Here is a 5,337-nt window from a genome sequence, read left to right on the forward strand (position 1 = left end):
CCCCCCCCCCCCCCAGTGGGTCCTGGCAGTGGTGTAACGAGAGGGGGCAGAGGGGGGAACGTGCTCCCATCTGAAGAACATCCACAGACGGGCATGGCTGTCTAAATCAGTGGTTCTCAACCTGTGTTTGTCCTCCCATGACCCTTGGGAAAAGCACTGACCCCATAGTTCTACTTTAAGTAAACGCATGACTTTGTAGCTCAGCACATTGTGGCTATATTTATGGTCCCGCCCACTTGCTATGGTAACCAGTTGTTTGGCAGGCTCCTCCCCTCCTTCCCTACAGGGACCAAGGCTCCTCTGCATATAAGGAGGACAGACACCTGTCAATCAGCTTGTCACTATGGCTAGGGGGGCAGGGAGAGAGAGAGTAGGAAGCAGGATGCAGAGGTGTACAGTGTAGGAAGAGGGATGCAGGGGGTGCAGAGGTGTACAGTGTAGGAAGAGGGATGCAGGGGGTGCAGAGGTGTACAGTGTAGGAAGAGGGATGCAGGGAACGCAGATGTGAACAGTGTAGGAAGAGGGATGCAGGGGGTACAGAGGTGAACAGTGTAGGATGAAGGGGGTGCAAAGGTGTACAGTGTAGAAAGAGGGATGCAGTGGGTACAGAGGTGAACAGTGTAGTAAGAGGGAAGCAGGGGATGTAGAGGTGAACAGTGTAGGAAGAGGGATGCAGGGGGTACAGAGGTGAAAAGTGTAAAGGGAAGCAGGGGGTGCAGAGGTGAACAGTGTAGGAATAGGGATGCAGGGGGTGCAGGAATGTATATGTGGGTGTTGCTTGTATGTGGGTGGAGCACAAGGGGGCCCTAAACTCTTGTATTGCCCGGGGCCCCATGTGTTGTCAGTCCCCCCCTGCCTCTGCCCACCTCAGCTGCCATGGCCAGGAGAGGGAGGCTGCAGAACTGCCATTGGCCAGGTGCGCGGGACCTCAAGTGAGGGCACCGCAAGCTGGCTGGACGTGCGGGAAACCTCGCTGCTCCCCCCACCTTCACCAGGAGAAGAGGTCAGACTCAAAGCACCTGAATCGGGAAATCAGATCAAGTGTAAGTCCCTTGTTTTGCATCACACCACTGACCTCTGCACTGTGCATCACACCCTCTGTACTTGTGTCATACCGCTGACCTCTGTAAAGTGCGTCATACAGCTGACCTCTGTACTTTGCGTCACACCGATGACCTCTGTAATGTGCGTCACACTGTTGACCTCGCACTGTGCTTTACACTGCTGACCTTTGTACTGTGTGTCACACCGCTGATCACTGTACTCTACGTTATTACTGACCTTTGTACTCTGCATCACACAGCTGACCTCTGTACTATGCATTGCACCACTGATTTCTACACTGTGGGTTACACCACTGACTTCTGCACAGTGCGTCACATCTCTGACCACTGCACACTGCATTACACCACTGACCACTGTACTGTGCATGACACAGCTGACTTCTGCACTTCTGCGTTATAAACTCTTCACAGAAAAAGCAGAAGGGGAGCGGAGCAAGACTGGGTGCACATGCTGGGTGACAGAGTCTTAGCTAGTGTTATTACACATGATTTTTGATACCTACAAAGGCCTTCAAACCAGATGTGCCCTGATACCAGTATCGGTGAAAGTGCCCTGATACTAAAAAAACAACTTCAGCGCTATCATTTTTAAAATTAATTCGGCTCTGTTAGGTCCCATGCTTTCTGGTGACCTCGTGGTAGCCTTCTGGGGAACCACATGGTGCCTGCTTACAGCTCTAACGCCGTCCACATTTCTTCCCCTTCTGAGACCCTCCACACCCCGCCTAAGACCTTCTGACGAAGACATCAGGCTGACACCACGGAGCAGAGCAGCAGCAAAGAATATGTAGCAAATTCATATACTATTTTTCTGCATTGCTGTATAATGTATTGTTGGGAATTGTTGTCCTCTATAGATGATGGTATTAATCTGCATTGCTGTATAATGTGCTGAGATTTGTAGCCCCTCTGCAGCTTGGAGTCAGTGGTAGAACTACCATTGTAGAAGCGGTTGTATGCGTGCACATCACTGACAAGGCATCCGCTACTGGTGTGCTATAATTTTCCTCAATCCAGAAATGTATCTACCGTGTCACTTCCAGGTGCACATGTGCATGAAGAAAGGGGGTCATGAAAACAGCTGATTCGGATGACGCGACCCCACCATAAGTGACGCAGTTGAGAAAATTTATTGGAGCGATAAAAATTATAGAACACTGATTTTGACACTGTCTGGCTCATCCCACTATCCTCCCAACAGCTCACAGCCCTGAAGTCCGGTGGCCTACAGTGGGTGAGAGTGTTTAAGTACCGGACATGTAACAGAGTTAGGCCAGAACCATGTAGGAAGCACAGCAAGAGGAGAGTGCCAGCCCCCCAGCCAGTCACCCCTTTCATGGACTTCCTAGTGGGTCCTCACATCACCTGACCATTCATACTCTCGTTACATGGATGGCAGAAGTGGCAGGTGGGGGAAGAGGCAGAGCGGAAGGGGGGCCAAGTCGCTGCACCATGGGCTTCTGGTTTGTACTTGCCCCCTGGGCTAATAGTTACCAGTCAGCCCCTGCACTAATGTGCCTGGGTTCCGGGTGCAGGCGATCACACTGTGGGTGAGGGGCCTGGCTGCGGTGCCATTGACTTCAATGCACCGCCACGCCCCCGAACGCAGGTGTTTTTTCGTTGGTAGATCTCATTGAGCTCGTCATTTGATAAGTAGATCTCCAGACAAAAAATTGTGGGCGCCCCTGCTTTAGATGAATGAATTCTGCCTACTGCACCAGATTATGATGAACATAACCTCTGATTCTGTAATATCCCTGCGGGTCAAACTGCTGGTAAACGTTTGATTGACATCAGCATTGGTTCCATCATCTTCCAGCTGTATTCCGCCTCCAATTTCTTTCAAGAAATAGCTGTCTTAAAACCCAATGAAAAATGGATGACGGAACTGAGCAAATGGAAAAACAACCTACCCGGGGGCCTATGACTGGACACACACTGCAGCCGCGGCTGCTGAGCTGGAAGGAAACAAGTGAGTTGTCCCTTGATGGCTGCACACTTTTTGGCTTCACTTTTCTGCTCTTGTCTTATTATGCTTCCAAAATTTAGGTTCTACAAGAACATGTTTTTGAAAGGAATGTCAGGAGGCTTTAAATATATTAGTTAATATATCTTTTTTTTTTACATTTTATTTAGGTAACTATGAAATATCGCACAAGGATACATCAAATTTGCATTTCTAGCCAGCAGGTGGAGCTCTCAACTAATTTTCACATTTTCTAGGCTTATCATATTTGATTTACTGGAATAAAAAGCCTACTGACTACAGAGCTCAATAGCTCAAGCAGTCATTTACATTCAGAGTAAATCGGAGCAGCGACACCTTGCAATTCACTTCTAGTTTTTCTGTCTGTAAGTTTGAATATAACCTGTAGACATTGTAGATAAATGTAATGATAAACCAAAGTATGCCCATCACTTGCAGCTTGCTGGAAGCTCTCCCTGTAATGGCCGTTTATTTAAAAAAACAATTTTTTTTTCAGGGATCAAGCTCAGAGGAAAGATAAGCAACTAAAGTCGTCCATCAAGCCGATCTTGAAATGTGATTTTGAACAGGAAAGCATAACCTCCCCGGTGGCGTTACCGCTCGCTGATTGCATCGTCAGCGCATGGATGCTGGATGTTCTCAGTAAAGATGAAGATGACTACATGAGAAATCTGAAAAAGATCGTAAAGCTGCTGAAATCCGGAGGCAAGCTGATACTTATTGGGTCATTAGATGCGACCTACATGACTGTTGGGGGGAAACGGTTCCATCAATTGAAATACGATGAGAACTTTGTGAAGAATGCCCTCGGTAAGCTGGGGTTAGTGATTGATCACAGCGCAGTGCAGAGGAGACGCAATGTGAGCGATCTCACCGATTATGGCGCTATGATGTTCATTGCAGCTCGCAAGGGGGAGTAGGTGACTGAAGCTGATGGTATTAAAGGAGAACTCCAAGAATTTAAAAATCTTACCCTTGCAGGGGGGCTATCCCCACACTGCAAGGTGTCATTGCTTGTTTTGTCTAGGAGGGTCAAATAAAGCAGATATAGTCACCTGATCCCCCCAGCCTGCTAAACTGGGCCCCACAGCCTCATCACTGGGCATCAGCAGTCTAAGGACCAATGTTGTTATAAGGTCTAATGCACATCCGTTGATTTACAATAGATGTGAGGATTTCAAGGGACTTTCCATAGCTGGAATGGAGAGGGAGAGAGGTGAGTGCTGACCACCGCAAGACCAAGGGTCGTGTAAGTAAATCTGCTTTATTTGACCCCCCCCCCTTAGACAAAACAAGCACCTAATCCTTGCAGTGTGGGGGTAGCCCCATTGCAAGGGAATGTTTTCTGAATTTCCTGAGTTTTTCTTTAACCTGAGTGTGAAAGTGATAAAAAGGGGTCTATTCCCGATCGATCGTGTCAGAATAAAGAAAAAAAAAAAGGACACATCAGTGTTTCTCTCCATGGCGGCCGGGAGCGGGAGGCTCCCAGAGCACCCGGGAGAGTTTTTGCTCTTGTTTTAAGTCCTCTTAGGGACCGAGCAGAACAGCCGAGCTGAATGCTGCTCGGCGGCATTCGGCTATTCACTCACTGCTGTTCGGGATCTTTCAGAATAGCCCGAACAGCAGTGAGAAGCCGGCCGGAGGTTCGGCTCAGCCGATCCAGATGTTGGATCGGCTGAGTCATGTAAGATCAATAATCTATCTATCTATCTATCTATCTATCTATCTATCTATCTATCTATCTATCTATCTATCTATCTATCTATCTATCTATCTATCTATATCCAACTTATCTGTCAGTTATCAAATCTTAAACTATAGTAATTAAATTGCAATAAACCTCCTAATATTAGGATCCAACCGCATTGACCTGTTTTTTCATTTTGCACTCTCCTTTATGACAGCGGTGTTTCGTTTTGTATGAACATTACTAGTAGTTTAAAAGGAAATTATTTTTGTTATTATTATTATTGTTGTTAGAGATGCACCAATACCGATACTCGATGTTGAGTATTTGGGCGAGTACTAGAACACCGTTGCCTAGCCCGATACCCGAGACTTCCGGTATCAGGAAGCCGGACGCAGCGCCATGACACAGCTCCTGGCTTCCAATTGGTCAGAAAGCCGGCTCCATGCTTTGTCGTCATCTAGTAGCGAGAAGCATGGAGGCAGCTTCCCTGCTAATCGGGAAGCCGGTTGGCTTCCTTAATGGCACTTCCGGTATTGACAACTGACCGGAAAAAAATACCAGTATCGGTGCATCCCTAATTATTGGGAATAATAACA

General features: G+C 47.5%; 1 pseudogene; it reads left to right on the plus strand.

Annotated features, from left to right (window-relative positions):
- Positions 1–3,976, plus strand: part of LOC108803163 — a 4,686-nt pseudogene extending 710 nt beyond the window's left edge.
- The last annotated feature ends 1,361 nt before the right edge of the window (positions 3,977–5,337 follow it).

Source organism: Nanorana parkeri, unplaced genomic scaffold (assembly GCF_000935625.1).
Source record: "Nanorana parkeri isolate BGI_ZX_2015 unplaced genomic scaffold, ASM93562v1 scaffold3455, whole genome shotgun sequence".
Lineage (NCBI taxonomy): Eukaryota > Metazoa > Chordata > Amphibia > Anura > Dicroglossidae > Nanorana > Nanorana parkeri.